Source organism: Schistocerca nitens, chromosome 8 (assembly GCF_023898315.1).
Source record: "Schistocerca nitens isolate TAMUIC-IGC-003100 chromosome 8, iqSchNite1.1, whole genome shotgun sequence".
In the NCBI taxonomy this organism is placed as follows: domain Eukaryota; kingdom Metazoa; phylum Arthropoda; class Insecta; order Orthoptera; family Acrididae; genus Schistocerca; species Schistocerca nitens.
The window spans coordinates 394,141,843-394,160,334 of NC_064621.1; positions in this window are offsets into that span (position 1 = coordinate 394,141,843).

Genomic DNA, 18,492 nt, shown 5'->3' on the forward strand with positions numbered 1-18,492 from the left:
TATCCTTAACATCGGTTTGTTGCAGGATTCTCGAACACATTCTCAGTTCGAATATAATTAATTTCCTTGAGACAAGGAAGTTGCTGTCCATTCATCAACACGGCTTTAGAAAGCATCGCTCCTGCGAAAGACAACTCTCCCTTTTTCACATGATATCTTGCGAACCATGGATGAAGGGTATCAGACGGATGCCATATTCCTTGACTTCCGGAAAGCGTTTGACTCAGTGCCCCACTGCAGACTCCTAACTAAGGTACGAGCATATGGGATTGGTTCCCAAACCCGTGAGTGGCTCGAAGACTTCTTAAGTAGTAGAACCCAGTACGTTGTCCTCGATGGTGAGTGTTCATCGGAGGTGAGGGTATCATCTGGAGTGCCCCAGGGAAGTGTGATAGGTCCGCTGTTGTTTTCTATCTACATAAATGATCTTTTGGATAGGGTGGATAGCAATGTGCGGATGTTTCCTGATGATGCTGTGGTGCACGGGAAGGTGTCGTCGTTGAGTGACTGTACGAGGATACAAGATGACTTGGACAGGATTTGTGATTGGTGTAAAGAATGGCAGCTAATTCTAAATATAGATAAATGTAAATTAATGCAGATTAATAGGAAAAAGAATCCCGTAATGTTTGAATACTCCATTAGTAGTGTAGCGCTTGACACAGTCACGTCGATTAAATATTTGGGCGTAAATTGCAGAGCGATATGAAGTGGGACAAGCATGTAATGTCAGTTGTGGGGAAGGCGGATAGTCGTCTTCCGTTCATTGGTAGAATTTTGGGAAGATGTGGTTCATCTGCAAAGGAAACCACTTGTAAAACACTAATACGACCTATTCTGGAGTACTGCTCGAGCGTTTGGGATCCCTATCAGGTCGGATTGAGGGATGACATAGAAGCAATCCAAAGGCGGGCTGCTAGATTTGTTACTGGTATCTTTGATCATCACGCGAGTGTTCTGGAAATGGTTCAGGAACTCGGGTGGGAGTCTCTGGAGGAAAGGGGGCGTTCTTTTCGTGAATCGCTACTGAGGAAACTTAGAGAACCAGCATTTGAAGTTGACTGCAGTACAATTTTACTGCCACCAACTTATATTACGCGAAAAGATCACAAAGATAAGATAAGAGAGATTAGGGCTCGTACAGAGGCATTTAGGCAGTCATTTTTCCCTCGTTCTGTTTGGGAGTGTAACAGGGAGAGAAGATGCTAGTTGTGGTACGAGGTACCCTCCGACACGCGCCGTGTGGTGGATTGCGGGGTATGTATGTAGATGTAGACATGGGACTAAACAGCCAAGCGGTTTTACATGAACGGTAAGTACATTGACCAAGAGTTCGACACCTACTAGAAGTGTCTTCATCACAATAAATGTTGCTAAATCGTAAAATTGCTACAAAGCAATAGTCAGAATTTGGTACTGCTATGCTCCTGTCAAAAGAAACATATAACGTTCTAGCCTTTCCCAAGTGTGCCCAGCTGGGAACAACATCAGGAAAATGAAATGTTGTGATACTTTGTTCTTGCGATAAATGATATCATAAGACATCCGTTGCGTGATTAAAAATTCTTCGATGGTATCTAAATGCTAGGATATTTATTTATGTCTCAAGTAAATACCTGCTATCTGTTATTATACAGCAATTCGTACATTTTGTGATTTCACGTGTTGTGTCCGAGCGGTTCTAGGCGCTACAGTCTGGAACCGCGCGACCGCTACGGTCGCAGGTTGGAATCCTGCCTCGGGCATGGATGTGTGTTATGCCCTTAGATTAGTTAGGTTTAAGTAGTTCTAAGTTCTAGGGGACTGATGACCTCAGCAGTTAAGTCCATAGTGCCCAGAGCCATTTGAACCATTTCAAGTGTTATGTCAAAAAAGCCCAATTTTATTACTAGCACATTTTTTTTGGAATATTACAAAAGGCTAAAATATATATAAAATATTATAATTATTATTTTATATGCGGCGAAAGAAGAAGAAATGTCACAACTTCAGATTGTGTTACGTGTTATGAGTTGGTCTAATAAACAACTACATAGAGAGTTACATTTTCAGACTGATTCGATTTGGTGGTTATGTTTGTTTGTGTATCTCGTCGTCACTACCTGCATGTGACATAGCATCCGAGTCAGTGTGTGTAGTTTACTGTGTACTCGGTGATCTGTCAGATGAGGAGTCTCTCTTATTCTACCGTGTGGTCTCTCCTGTTTGTATGCCACATGTAGCGTTCCCGATGTACAAAAATGTTCAAATGTGTGCGAAATCTTATGGGACTTAACTGCTAAGGTCACCTGTCCCTAACGTAAGGGTCCGTAGGACCTTACTATAACTTTGCACTCGGCTCAGGTCGATAGGGCGAACAATCGATTGTGACGTGTTGCTACATCGAGTGTCGAGTTGCGCCAGAGTGGTTGGCGGAAATGGTGTGTGTGTGAAGTCCATTGTTGAAATACAGGGTCTTTAACGGAGAAGGTTGTCGCCATCGCCGTGGTTAGACTCCTAAGTAATAGATTAATACCGGGAAAGTGATGAAGTATCATTATGAAAGTGATCAGTGACGTTACTAGTGACGATGTCTAGTTTCGCGTCTACCGCGCCGGCCTAACCTTGGATTGCAGTTTTGGATGCAGTGATGGATTAGCGTGTGACGATAATGGAAAATGAAGAAAGCCTGTGCTGAGATTAGCCGTAATTAGATATGTATGACGAAGGCAGTGGCTGTCTCCTTTGTTGTGTTTTGAGAAGAATATAAGTTCGTTATTAGTAAAACTGTGTTGGTGTTCCTCATCACCAGACATTCAGTATTACAGTATTGAACAGAACGAACTGGAAAGTAACAACTTCCGTAGCAGTCAATTCCGATTACCAGCCCCATTAGGTTCACGGTCATGTTAATAATAAATACTGGACTGCTATTCGATCAGATCAGGTCGGGATAAAATCGGAGGTGTTACACTAAGCTTACACGCTACTTAATCTAAATTATCCTAAGGACAAACACACACACCCATGCCCGAGGGAGGACTCGAACCTCCGCTGGGATCAGGCCACACAGTCCATAACTGCAGCGCCTTAGACCGTTGGCGATGCTGCGTCAGAGATGTTGTTCCAGTAATTCTGTCTAGGTATTAACTGTCCTATGTCTTGGTTCCTTAAGTTCTGTTTTATACGTTCTAAGTGATCGCAGAAGAGCAGTATGTGGACAGGTGAGCCATTCTCACCACAAGCACAACTGTGAATCTGTTTTAGGCCAAACCTGTGTAAGTGCACAAGACACGGGCCGTGGCCAGTGTGTAAATAAACCAAGTCGCGTGTTTGGTTTATGTACTTCAAATGGATTGGGGGTAACAAATAAAAGAGGAAGCCGTCTGGTAGAATTTTGCAAAGAACATAACTTAATCATAGTTAACACTTGGTTCAAGAACCATAAAAGAAGGTTGTTCACATGGAAAAATCCTGGAGATACTAGAAGGTATCAGATAGATTATATAATGGTAAGACGGAGTTTTAGGAACCAGGTTTTGAATTGTAAGACATTTCCAGGGGCAGATGTGGACTCTGACCACAATCTATTGGTTATGAACTGTAGATTAAAACTGCAGAAACTGCAAAAAGTGGGAATTTCAAGACATAAGACCTGGATAATCTGACTAAACCAAGGGTTGTAAAGAGTTTCAAGGAGAGCATAAGGGAACAATTGACAGGAATGGGGAAAAGAAATACAGTAGAAGAACAATGGGTAGCTCTGATGGATGAAGTAGTGAAGGTAGCAGAGGATCAAGTAGGTAAAAAGACGAGGGCTAGTAAAAATCCTTGGGTAACAGAAGAAATATTGAATTTAATTAATGAAAGGAGAAAATATAAAAATGCAGTAAATGAAGCAGGGTAAAAGGAATAAAAACGTCTCAAAAATGAGATCGACAGAAAGTGCAAAATAGCTAAGCAGGGATGGCTAGAGGACAAATGTAAGGATGTAGAAGCTTATTTCACTAGGGGTAAGATAGATACTGCCTACAGGAAAATTAAAGAGACCTTTGGAGAAAAGAGAATCACTTATATGAATATCAAGAGCTCAGATGGAAACCCAGTTCTAAGCAAAGAAGGGAAAGCAGAAAGGTGGAAGGAGTATACAGAGTGTCTATACAAGGGCGATGTAATTGACGGCAATATTATGGAAATGGAAGAGGATGTAGATAAAGATGAATTGGGAGATATTATATTGCGTGACGAGTTTGACAGAGCACTGAAAGACCTGAGTCGAAACAAGGCCCCGGGAGTAGACAACATTGCATTAGTACTACTGATGGCCTTGGGAGAGCCAGTCCTGACAAAACTCTTCCATCTGGAGAGCAAGATGTATGAGACAGGCGAAATACCCTCAGACTTCAAGAAGAATATAATTATTCCAGTCCCAAAGAAAGCAGGAGTTGATAGATGTGAAAATTACCGAACTATCAGTTTAATAAGTCACAGATGCAAAATACTAACGCGAATTCTTTACAGACGAACGGAAAAACTGGTAGAAGCCGACCTCGGGGAAGATCAGTTTTCATTCCGCAGAAATGTTGGAACACGTGAGGCAATACTGGCCCTACGACTTATCTTAGAAAATAGATTAAGGAAAGGCAAACCTACGTTACTATCATTTGTAAACTTAGAGAAAGCTTTTGGCAATGTTGACTGGAATACTCTCTTTCAAATTCTGGTGGTGGCAGGGGGAAAATACAGGGAGAGAAAGACTATTTACAATTTGTACAGAAACCAGATGATAGTTGTAAGATTCGAGGGGCAGGAAAGGAAGCAGTGGTTGGGAAGGGAGTGAGGCAGGGTTGAAGCCTCTCCCCGATGTTATTCAATCTGCATATTGAGCAAGCAGTAAAGGAAACAAAAGAAAAATTCGGAGTAGGTATTAAAATCCATGGAGAAGAAATAAAAACTTTGAGGTTCGCCGTTGACATTGTAATTCTGTCAGAGACAGCAAAGGACTTGGAAGAGCAGTTGAACTGAATGGACAGAGTCTTGAAAGGAGGGTATAAGATGAACATCAACAAAAGCAAAACGAGGATAATAGAATGTTGTTGAATTAACTCTGGTGGTGCTGAGGGAATTAAATTAGGAAATGAGACACTTAAAGTAGTAAAGGAGTTTTGCTATTTGGGGGTAAATAACTGATGATGGTCGAAGTAGAGAGGATATAAAATGTAGACTGGCAATGGCAAGAAAAGCGTTTCTGAAGAGGAGAAATTTGTTAACATCGAGTATAGATTTAAGTGTCAGGAAGTCGTTTCTGAAAGTATTTGTATGGAGTGTAGCCATGTATGGAAGTGAAACAATGACGATAAATAGTTTAGACAAGAAGAGAATAGAAGCTTTCGAAATGTGGTGCTACAGAAGAATGCTGAAGATTAGATGGGTATATCACATAACTAATGAGGAAGTATTGAATAGGATTGGGGAGAAGAGAAGTTTGCGGCACAACTTGACCAGAAGAAGGGATCGGTAGGTAGGACATGTTCTGAGGCATCAAGGGATCACCAATTTAGTATTAGAGGGCAGCGTGGAGGGTAAAAACCGTAGAGCCGGCCGAAGTGGCCGTGCGGTTAAAGGCGCTGCAGTCTGGAACCGCAAGACCGCTACGGTCGCAGGTTCGAATCCTGCCTCGGGCATGGATGTTTGTGATGTCCTTAGGTTAGTTAGGTTTAACTAGTTCTAAGTTCTAGGGGACTAATGACCTCAGCAGTTGAGTCCCATAGTGCTCAGAGCCATTTGAACCATTTGAACCAAAAACCGTAGAGGGAGACCAAGAGATGAATACACTAAGCAGATTCAGAAGGTTGTAGGTTGCAGTAATTACCGGAAGATGAAGAAGCTTGCACAGGATAGAGTAGCATGGAGAGCTGCATCAACTTCAACTTTATCTACTCTCGGATACTAGGGAAGAAAGAGTAGAGCCTTACCCCCCTTGTCAGTTGTGTCCCCTTCTGTTTGCCATGTATTAATTGCTTACTTGTTTGATTTCCGTTTGCCGGTTACGTCTTGTCTAGTTATTTATTTGGCCGCATCTTTCCCTCTTCAGCCAACAGTCTGCTGCTCTGTGGCAATAATATCCATAGGGAAAACTGCCAATACCACACATAGTGCCTCAATCGACGTCGTGTCTCTAAGGCTGTTGTACGGAGGTAGTGGAATAGTCATCTCTCTAAAATCTTGCGAACACCGCCGGCCACCAAAGGTAGTCGAAAGGATCTGCTATGTCAGTTAGGATGCTACATTGTATTTGTCATGTATTGTCTGCGTCATTTTTACGGCCCTGTTGAGTACATTGTCGATGCATCTTTGTGATCGAAAGCCAATATGACGTGGTCTCAGACTGAAGAGCTGCCAGTTGACTGAAGTCTGCCGCACAGCAATCCTCCTGTACCTTTCCCAGAATGTTAATGAGCGTATTGGTCTGTTTGTCTTATGGTAAATCGTGTCTTTATCCTGTGCTTTATTAATTGTAAATGCATTTCCCGTCTTCCATATATTCGTTATTCGTCCTTCCGATAGAGCATGATTCAGTTATCTGTATACATTGTGACACAGTTTGTTGATATTTTCGGAAATACCATTTTCGACTTTGTTATCTTGATTTGAAAATGGGCCTCGACTCGAAACTTGTTATCGAATGAACAATAAAGTATTTGTAACTTTGACTGCTTTTTCGTTCTATTGATCATTCAGTAAGTCTGTCAGGTAGGTACGATAAGTGGAACAGCTTATTTGATGGTTTCGGAGTGGATGCCATCCGGGCGTGGAGTCTTTTTTTTCTTTATTTTCTGTATTGCCAATGCTACTTTCTTGCAATAAAAGTGGATAATGATACTATCGTTTTCGTATTTATCATCAAGTAGTCTCCGAAGTTCGATGTGAAGTTGGTTGTCCTGAGTGTCGTCATCACGAGGAAGTAATTTGTTGAGGAGATACTGTGCTGTACATCGTCGTCCTCTTCTGGTATACCATCTGGTTTCTTTAGTGACGATTATAGTATCGTATCATGATACGTTTATTCTGCAGTTTAAATGGCTACCCCCAGATGTTATTCTAGAAGTTTGCCCTAACATATGCGGGCCAGTGGTCTTTCCTCGTCTTATGCAATTCGGCTCCGTATCGTGTTTTAGCGTCGCCGTAAAGTTGAAGTCTAAATTCTCTTTCCTATACTGTATTTGAGTTTTGGTAATATCGTTTATCACGAGTGTCATTTCTTATTCTTGTTAATTTTGCTCACCATGATCTTCCTTGTTTGGGTGCGTCGCGTACTGCAGTTATTGCTGTAGCTTGCGCTCTGTATACGACGTCTGTAAGAACGTGAACTCTGTGATCTATGCTTCCTTGCGTTACACACCGAGGAAAAACCTCAGTCATGCGCCTTACTTTCTGCCAATTTGCTTTGCTTAGCTGCAACCTTACTGTTGGGATGTGTCTGTGTCTCTTTCTGTATTTGTTTTAGTATATATAGTTATTGTATTATAATCACTGAGTAGTCCCCTACTGAGCCCTTGCCACTTCCCTACCTGTGCTAATAATGCCCCGTTTGCCAGAGATATGTCCAAGTTGCTACCTATTCCACTATTTCCAAGGTAAGCTGAAACTGGCCTGATTTATTTAACATGAAAAAATTACATTCATTTATAATGTCGACTATGATTTGTTCTTTGGCGTCCATTCTGTCAGATTACAAGAGTCCTGACCTAGCATTTACTTCTGTTAAGATTAATAGTCGTCTGACATTTACAAATCGAGTAATTTCTTTACTACTTCAGCAAAAAGCTCTATATCAAATGAGTACCTGGTAGATCGACGAAATGATCCAGGTTTGCCTGCCTAAGGTTACTTCGACTGTAACCGTATGTTGTGTGCGTAGTTGCGTTATTTGTGTTACTGTAAAGATAGAGATTACTAGAATGATTGCAGCGATGGCCTTATTTGCGCCTGTGACTGTACAATACGTCCGTGCATACATCGTTACCAGCCTGCCAGGCTCTGTGACCACTGTCGTACTACCCACATAGTTTAACTACAAGACTTTCACTTTGGGAATTTACACTACTGGCCATTAAAACTGCTACACCAAGAAGGAATGCAGATGATAAACGGGTATTCACTGGACAAATATATTATACTAGAACTGACATGTGATTACGTTTTCACTCAGTTTGGGAGCATAGATCCTGAGAAATCAGTACCCAGAACAACCACCTCTTGCCGTAATAACGGCCTAGATACGCCTGGGCATTGAGTCAAACAGAGCTTGGATGGCGTGTACAGGTACAGCTGCCCAAGCAACTTCAACACGATACCACAGTTCATCAAGAGTAGTGACTGGCGTATTGTGACGACCCAGTTGCCCGGCCACCATTGACCAGCCGTTTCCAATTAGTGAGAGATCTGGACAATATGCTGGCCAGGGCAGCAGTCGAACCTTTTCTGTATCCAGAAAGGCCCGTATAGGACCTGCAACATGTGATCGTGCACTTTCCTACTGAAATGTAGGGTTTCGCAGGGATCGAATGAAGGGTAGAGCCACGGGTCGTAACACATCTGAAATGTAACGTCCATTGTTCAAATTGCCGTCAATGCGAACAAGAGGTGACCCAGACGTGTAACCAATGGCACCCCATACCGTCACGCTGGGTTATACGCCAGTATGGCGATGACGAATACACGCTTCCAATGTGCGTTCACCGCGATGTCGCCAAACACGGATGCGACCATCATGATACTGTAAACAGAACCTGGATTCATCCGAAAAAATGACGTTTTGCCATTCGTGCACCCAGGTTCGTCTTGAGTACACCATCGGAAGCTCTCCTGTCTGTGATGCAGCGTCAAGGGTAACCGCAGCCATGGTCTCGAGCTGATAGTCCATGACGCTTCAAACGTCGTCCACTGTTCGTGCAGATGGTTGTTGTCTTTTAAACGTCCCCATCTGTTGACTCAGGGATCGAGACGTGGCTGCACGATCGGTTACAGCCATGAGGTTAAGATGCCTGTCATCTCGACTGCTACTGATACGAGGCCGTTGGGATCCAGCACGGCGTTCCGTATTACCCTCCTGGACCCACCGATTCCATATTCTGCTAACAGTCATTAGATCTCGACCAACGCGAGCAGCAATGTCGCGATACGATAAACCGCAATCGCGATGGGCTACAATTCGACCTTTATCAAAGTCGGAAACGTGACGGTACGCATTTCTCCTCCTTACACGAGGCATAACAACAACGTTTCACCAGGCAGCGCCGGTCAACTGCTGTTTGTGTATGAGAAATCGGTGGGAAATTTTCCTCATGTCAGCGCTTTGTAGGTGTCGCCACCGGCACCAACCTTGTGTGAATCGTCTGAAAAGCTAATCATTTGCATATCAGAGCATCTTCTTCCTGTCGGTTAAATTTCGCGTCTGTAGCACGTCATCTTCGTGGTGCAGCAATTTTAAAGGCCAGTAGTGTAGTAAAATCACAGCACTTCACCCATCCACCCATACTTGATCTTTGTAGACATTGTCAAAGTTAAGGTCTTCATTTCTTCGTCCACATGACCTGCATAAAAGATTACAGCGTTCGCAGAATCATTCTGTCTGTCTGTCTAGGGGGGGGGGGGGGGGGGGGGGTAGCATGCAGTGTCGCCCAGTGGGCGATTCAGTCTTGTTGATAGTCCTGGTGCTGGTTCAAAGTCTCCTTTGTTGTCCAGTCGACTGAGCCTCAAGTTCTCTTCGATGTTTCTTACAAGTCTGTTGAAGAACTCTGTGGTTTTTCAGTGTAACCTTTTTGTATGTTCATGTTCTTTTTGAAGTCCACAAGGCGTGTGGTCACCTTTCGTTGTTTAAAGTTTTCTGTTTGCGTTTTTTTCACACTAATAGTTGTTTCTTAGACTTGAGTTATCTTTTCGTGCGTATTTCCACCGTAGATGAGACTTACAGTTTGCATGTATGGTTTACATTTTCACGTGTCATATGCATATATTTCTGTAATCGATATTTAATTATACGGCAACCTGTCCTCTGGTGAGAGAAGAATTAATTTGTGCTTCCATTGTTTTGTCGTGATCCTGTTGTGAACGAGCTCGACCGTGTCTCTGATGTCTATCGTTACTCTTATGTATCTCTGTTAAGTGTAGTGTGCTACGTTTAACGACTGTGTTACGATCCTGTTCTTGGTCTGCATGACCGTGTCTCAAGTGTCCGTCGTTAATTTTATGCACCTTTCCTGAATATAGTGTGTTGTTCTTTACTAAGGGCTTCCTCTTCCCGTTCTTCTACGCTAAGAAATGTCCCCGTTTGGAATATTGCCCATTGGAAAAGTTCATACCTGATGTGCCTCGCCACATTGCATTCTATTTTGCCGTAGAAACACGTGTCGTCGATGTGATCTGTTAGGCTAAAATATTTTTCCTGCACAATGTTGCAACTACTGAGATGACTCATGTCCGTTAGAGAATGCGGTCAGCAAGTTGTAGCCTCCGGGCTACTGCACGTTGCCAGATTCTTGTTTCGCTTACTGTTGATTTGTGTTTGCTTCTGTGACGTGCGATGTTGGTATTCATATTTGTGTCTCGTTGAGAGGACGTCTCTACATTTCCGTTGTTGATATTTGTTTTCATGTCCCTACCTAAATTTTGCAAGAGTGATGTTGTCTCACTGCTTTTGTTTTGGTGTGTGCTAACTGATGATTATGGTGACATCATACCCTGATTTCTTTCTATCTGACTTTGGTAGAGTTCCTTTTAAAAAGAGCACTCTAGTCCCACAGCTTTGTTACATTTTCTTATTCTGTTCTTGCAAGGGATATAGCAAACAGTTCATTCTTCATTACGTTCGAATTTTTTGTGACCAGGTTTCGCATATTTCCAGCAGATAGCTTCCCTGTCACATGTTTTCGACAATTGGCCAAAATCCCAACAGTTGAGACATTTTTGCACTGATACATAGTCCCTAATGTGTAAACATTGATATTGTATGCACACCCTATGAGTCTGTAATAATGGTTACCTAACCTTTGGTGTCACCTATAGAATATTATTTAACGTTCTATTCCCTTTCGGATATGTTTTGAATCGTATTCTTGTTTAAATTCCTCTTTGATGATGTGGTCACTAAACAGTAGTTTTAGAAAGTCTTGAGCTTTAGGTGTTGTTGGAACGCTAAGTACTGCCAGCAGAGGCCTTATTTATCTGGGTTCTTCGCATTGAATGACCTATAAGTTTAATGATTTTTTCAATAATATTCCTCTTGTCTGCTTGTGTCCTCTTTCAAGAATTACTGTATTTGCTGCGTCCTTGTTGCTTTAACTTTTATTTTGTCAAGTGTACGGTTTATTGCTAGGATAACACTAAGACTGTGAACCAAGTTCTCACACTTATATTGCCACAAGACAAAAGAAATAAATATTTTGCTTGACGACCTTACAGTGACCATAACTTCCCTGCACTTCCTAATTATTTCATTTGTAACTGACTTATACTGCTATATTTAGGTTTCTTCTTGGGCGTTTTCGTACATTCTTCTTTCGTTGATCAATTGTACAATTTCTTGCTTCTAAAAGTTCTTGGCAGTTGACCTCGTTATACTTGTATTTGTCTGCCTAACTTCTGTGATCGCCCCGTTTTAGAGACGTCAGTTCTTCTTCTACTCAACTAATATTGTGATATTCGTTATTTCAGCTTCCATTGCCTCAGAGAAATTCTAACTCATCTCACAGTCTTCAGTACTATAGTATCCCACTTCTTTCCACGCTGATCTGTTCATTCTCTTAAACTGCAGCCTACCCTTCATCAATACTAAATTCTTGTGTGGTTCGCCTTTCTCGTCTCTCACTCCTACTCCCAAGTTCATATTCTACCGTAACACAGTCTTATTTTCCGTCCGATGCTACAGTGTTCCTACCCCTGTGAGTATTAACTTACGATCTCCCCTTTTATTCGGAGTTGGCCGTGTAGTGTCCTCAAATACTCTCCCTATATTATCATCCTCAATTACTCTCCCTAAATTATCATCTTTCGCTTGTGACGTTGGTATATATATTTGAATTATTGTTACTGACTTCAAACAGATTCCCGTGGGTACTCCTTCGTTGGAATTACCCTTCTGGAGAGCCAAAAGAGGGACTGGTCCGGAATCATTTACCATTGGAAAGATCATCAAGACAGTTTCTTGAGCTACAGGCGACATGCTCTGTAGATACAGACTGTGTAACTTCAGTGCAGTGGTTTCCATAGCCTCCTGCATTCTGAGGCCGTTGATGAGTGCTGATTCCTTCTCCTTTTAAGGGTACTATCCGAAACTAAGGCCATCGTCTGTTCTTTCCTTCGCCGTGTTTGACAAGGCCATTGGCAGAACGAGGGTGAGTCCTCATGCCAGAAACCTTCTGCCACCATTGTAGATTACTTTTATTCAAAATTTAAGCAGTGCCTAGGGTGAAACTGGGTCTCAGGGTACCTTTAGAGCACGGCCGAGTAATCTTTAGTTCACAACTTATTCTTTAATCTCTTCTTTTAACACCCAGGCTACTTCTTGCCAAAGGTGCCCCCTGCTGTCTGCCCTACTAAAGGGGTTTTATCAAGGGCTGAAATCTTTCTTTGGCACAAAATGTTTTACGAAGACAGAAACAACGTCGCAGATGAACTCCGCAACGGGCGATCAACAGCATGAACAAATGACGACACAGCATGAATGAGAGAAACGGTAAGAGTTGATCGAAAATTAACCACGAAAATTACTTCGAACGGGAAACTATTCGCCTGATATTGACTGAAAATCTGCGAATAAGAAAACGTTGTGCCAAACGGGGCCTAAAAGCCAGATACAGCAATAAAACGCTCAACGTAGGATCGTGCCTGACGATGTGTAGGAACAACTGGAACTGAATCCATAATTTTTGAACTGAGTAAAAAGCTTGCCGTCAAAGTGAAAAGTGAAATGCATGCTTGTGTGTTTCTTTGACTCAATGGGACTTGTGTATGAAGAGCGATTACCTCCATCCCAAACAGTGAATCAGTGGTACTACCAACAAATTCTCAAAATACTTCGAAAACGGGCCCATCGTGTTCGTCCACACATTGCTGACAACTGGATCCTACATCACGAAAACGCACCACGCAGTGCTGCCGAAACCCTTATATTCACATGACATGGCCCTGTGAGACTTTTCTTTCACTCTCAAAAGTGAAGTCGTTAAATGATACCGTTTTGCTTCCGTACAGGATATCCAAACAGCTGAAATTAGAACTTTTGCTGGTATACCAAAAGATTAGATCCAGATGTGCTGTAAGCACAAGAAACAACAATGGAGTAAGTGTGTGGAGCGAATAGCGAGATACGCTGAAGGTGATACAAGAGTAGTTGGTTAAAAACGCAAGTAAAGGTGGTTTTTTTGTAATCAGTCTCATTTCTTTATTGTCCCACCTCGTATACAGAGTGATGTGTTATCTAAAGACTTTCTTTTGTTTTTTTCGAATTATGTACGCTGAACTGCAATTAGAATCAGTTGTCTTGGGTATAGCTGTACTACCCAGCTGTGACACGAGAATTCATGTCTGACCGCGAGTAGAACCCGAATATTAGAACCATAATTTTCCGCTCGTCGCTAACGATCTCTTTACTCACTTAAGTTAACAGTGCATGCCTCCTGAACCGACCACGACTTTCGTACGTCATATTGTCAACTTCTTTATGCCATAGTCTCAGCCATTCATCCCTTGTATTCCCGCACCAGGGCGAATGAAACTGTGAGGAATCGAGACCATTGTTATTATTATTGGCGTATGCCCTTCCTAATACTTATTTTACTTGGGGGTCCTACGGCTGTCGAAATAAATTCACTAAATTGCGAATTCTTTTTTAGTATCAGCAGTATTGGGTACAGATAAATGAACCAACTCTGCGATATATGACAATTCGTACCGGACAGGGACTCGAACCCGAATCTGACTTACTACGAGACTGCGTCTTCTCTCTTAGGCTAACTGTGCCCTCTTCTCGCATGTCTCCGGGAAGCGTGCACGGTCGTGGTCGAAGTATTACTTTTTTTCAGATAGTTCAGTAAGCTTACATTTTTCTGTCGGAACAGGTGTTACCTCAGGAATTTGGCTGAAATTCTGAGAAATTGTCAGTTCTTACAGCTGAACTTCTATAAAGTTTTCCTTGCAAACTGGACTGAATGCCAAGCTACAGCGCCGTCACTGATAGAGATTAACATATCGATAACTTCCGTGATCAATGAAACGGGAAATTGAACACGGCAAACCGATTACGCACTTTTTAGGAAAGCGGGAACGGTCGACATCACGTCCGCTTTCGCTCTGTAAAAGCTTTACCAAGAAATTATCATCAAGATCACGCGTTACCATCAAAATTCATTTACGAGAGTGGCACATTGTGTTTAAGTAAGCTAGTTGTATCAAGAAATGATGTCGACATACAAAACAAAAAATTCTTTCTTGTGAAGAATTTTTTTAAAAAATCGAGTTCTTATACCGCTAGTTGTCGCCCTATTTTTAAACATCACAGGATATTACGAGGGTTGGAACTTAAATAGTGGCAACTATTTATTCACAACAGACACAAAAGAACTACATGTTTGCACCTGCTACTGTCCTACAAAGTAATCACCAGCGTTGTGTAGAACCCGTTGCCATCAGTGTGGAAGGCGTAGTATACCGTTAGCAGAGCCTGTTCTGTTGATGGTGCGAATGGAGTAGTCTACTGCCTGTCGAATCTCTCGAACAGTTCTGAAGCGAATGCCACGAAGTGGTTCCTTCATCTTCGGTATCAAATAAAAGTCACAAGAACTTAAGTTAGGGGAATATGGTGGATGTTACAGTACTCCTCAGTCCCATCGACCGAACAGAGCAGTCACAGCTTGCGCTGTATGCGCCCGCGCACTGTCTTGCAAAATTATGGGTGGGTTGCGCAGAAAGTGTCGCCGCATCTTTCGAAAGGCTGGTCGCAGGTGATGCGCCAAAAATGAACAGTAATACTGTGCATTGACGGTCTGCCGTGGAGGAACGTAATGCGTAGACGAGATAGCTAGATTTGTTACCGGTAGGTTCGAACATCACCTAAATGTTATGGAGATGCTTCAGGAACTTAGATGGGAATCCATTGAGGGAAGACGACGCTCTTTTGAGCAACACAATTAAGAAAATTTAGAGAATCGATTCTACTGCCGCCGACATACATTGAACGTAAGGACCACAAAGATAAGATACGAGACATTATGGTTCATACGGAGCTGTCACGCTTTCGTATGAAGCAGCAGCACAGCGAGAATCACCATAACTATCACCATATTGGAGCTCTGATGCACTTTCGACTTTCGCGGAAACCCATAATGCTTTGCGAAAGAAGCGGCGACATTTTCTTCGCAACCCACCCATAATTTTGCATGACAATGCGCGGGCGCATACAGCGCAAGCTGTGGCTGCTCTGTTCGATCGATGGGACTGGTAAGTACTGTACCATCCACCATACTCCCCGGACTTAAGTTCTTGTGACTTTGATTTGATTTCGAAGATGAAGGAACTACTTCTTGGTATTCGCTTCAGAACTGTTCCAGGGATTCGACAGGCAGTAGACCGCTCCGTTCGCACCATTAACAGAATAGGCTCTGCTAACGGTATACTATGCCTTGCACATCGCTGGCAACGGGTTCTACACAACGCTGGTGACTACTTTGAAGGACAGCAACAGGTGCAAACATGTAACTCTTTTGTATCAGTTGTAAAGAAATAGTTGCGACTATTTAAGTTCCAACAAGTTCCATCACCGCTCTATTTTATGATATCATCATTAATGATTAGGCAAATGAGTATAAGAAATGACTGCCGACTTTCTCGCTCGGATCGAAAAATTCCAGTAACAATAAATTGCCTGAAAAAGATAAATCATCATCTGCGCTGAACAGGGAGCGTAGTTGTGGGCCTGTGCAGTAGTCTTGACAATAAATGTGGCTCATGACTTGTTCAGGTGCATTTCGCTGTACATAGATGCATAATTTTCTTGCCGAATGCCATAACGATTTCTTTCATAACACCCAGTATGACTGCTTATTGTTCTTATTCCTAGCAAGCTAATTTCTCCAGGGCTAACGACTCTTCTAGGACGAGATGCGCGTGTCCGATCTTCGTTTCGACGCACCGGGCAACCTTTCAGTATGTAAGACGTAGTGGTCTCCTGACCTTCATTGCTTACATATTCCGCCCTCACAATCATATTCCGCACATCAAGACGCTTCATTCGAACCCAAACTCGATAAGATAAAGTTAATGTTGTATGAATTCACGTAAACGATACGCAAATAACTAATAAATCACAAGTGCGCACCATGGTTGAAATAGTCGAGGCTGGCGTACACACATACATTCCAGACACGACGGTCACAGGAGCTTTTAGTTCGAGAGAGGCAACCACACGCCAGGAGGAAAGTCCCAACCCATCTACGTCGGTCGGTGCCTGGCCGTGGAGCGGACAGCGTTCGTCCAAGAGAAAGGAGGAACGACCCCATGTTCGGCTTAAAAGCAAATTCCGCTACATTGTGTGGGAACGGACAGCCTAAGCATTCTTTACCCATAGCATGCAGTTTCAGAGATTTTCACAGGGAGACAGCAAACGCCAAACCCCGATACTACAGATTTCCGGATTGGTCGCCTTAAACGAAACGTCATTCTCCCGTTTTAGAAGAGCAATGCTGATTGGCAGACGATATTTCTGACGCCTTGAGCTGAAGGAGTAATGGAAGAGACCGAAAGATATACCCCTTCACGTCTGGTGTGGAGAGGCGCCGTTCTGTTGTCGCTGTTGGAGGGAGGAACAAGTCTCTCCTCAGTACTTCACTGGGAGAGCACCTATGTCGAGAGCGAATCGAAGTGCGACTTTCTATATTGAATCCTTGCGATTAAGCGTTGTTCACTGTGTTGGCTGACACACTGTGCGGTGTGAACGGACAGAGTTGTAGTTAAATGCCTGCGAGTGAATTTTTGAGTGCCATCGGGGTGGACTGGTTATCTGACCGGTGTACCAAGCCAATAGTTAGACTAGGGGCGAATAGGAATCCTTGACTTCATCAAGGGGTAGGGAGAGTTTGATTGGCGAAGGTCAATCCAGACAGAATGAGAGTTATCTTATTTGTCAGCAGCGAGCGGCGCAGACAGCAGTCATCGCAGCTTACGGTATTGTGCACTACAGCTATTGCGAGCCCCATATTTCCTCCACAACAGTACACTTCACTGCATTTCACACGCGACAGCCTCGACCATACCTGGCAACATTCTAAAGGATAATTATTCAAGCTGAGTAGGCGCGCCTCTCAGCCATTCTGCCAAGTCAACAACCATCTTGAACTTCGTATAGAAATTTCGTTTGCGAATCCTATCCTTGAGAGGTAACTTCACATTCCGAAAAGAACCAGGAAATAACATGTTAAGTTCATAACCAAAAGTGCCATTGTGATTCCTCATAATTTAAAAAAAAAAATAATTTTCGTTAGTTTCTTGTTTTTCTTACACGAACTAGCACTACTCCAGTACCCAAGTATCCCACTAGTTACGTAAGAAATTTTGTGAATTTTTGTGTCATTTCCTTACAGCGAACAACTCCAGAAGATATTTATTGCTGAAAGTTTTTCAGGCATTTCTCTTTAGAACCTTAGGAGCGTCTGTCTGACTTCTGTAGTAGTGTGGGGGTGGAAATTGCATCTTGCAGGAGCCACAGGGTAAAGGGTACATCTCAGATTAATCTGTTGCGCAGAATAACAGAAAGCAGATCAACCGTCACGCTCACAAGTACTAGCAAGAGTTGAGAGAGGTTTCCTGAAAACGGCGAACTTGTGAGTAACGGAAGTCGCCTTATTTCCTTAACGAGAGAGTTTCAGTGCTCGCAGCGGCAAATACGATTTCCGTTGGCGGAGCCAGTCGGCTCTATAACATTCTTAGAACCACGCAGCGACAATAAGAGTAGCCTAGCTGTGCGGAACAAAGCGGCTGGATTCCAGGGAGGAATCAGGACACCGGCGAGGCTTCAGGGGGATTTGCAGCCGTCCCGATGGAGCGCGACGCCTCCTCCCGGCGTCTCTACCTTACCCAGTAGAGGGCTGGGGACTAGCTATTTCCAAGCCGAGCATCGTGTTTCGGGGCTCTTCTCCCCTACGTCACAGCTGCCGAAGTGCGTCCACCATGTATAACAACATTTAACAACCTTATGATCTTGCTTACAGACTGCAATTTTTCGCCATGACGACTCTCGATACACAAAACATGAACGCAGTTTTTAAACCACAAAAAAGGGCTGCTGGAATAATAATTGTAGATAGTTCTCTGACATGGTAAAGATCTGTTCCAGACACTGAGGTTTTGGCTATGCCACAACCAGTAACTTATAAGATTTTGCGATTGAGCTGTAGTGGGTCATGCGATGAATGGCGGAGGGAATTTTCAGATTTCTCTTCTAGTTTTTCTTTGGGCCAA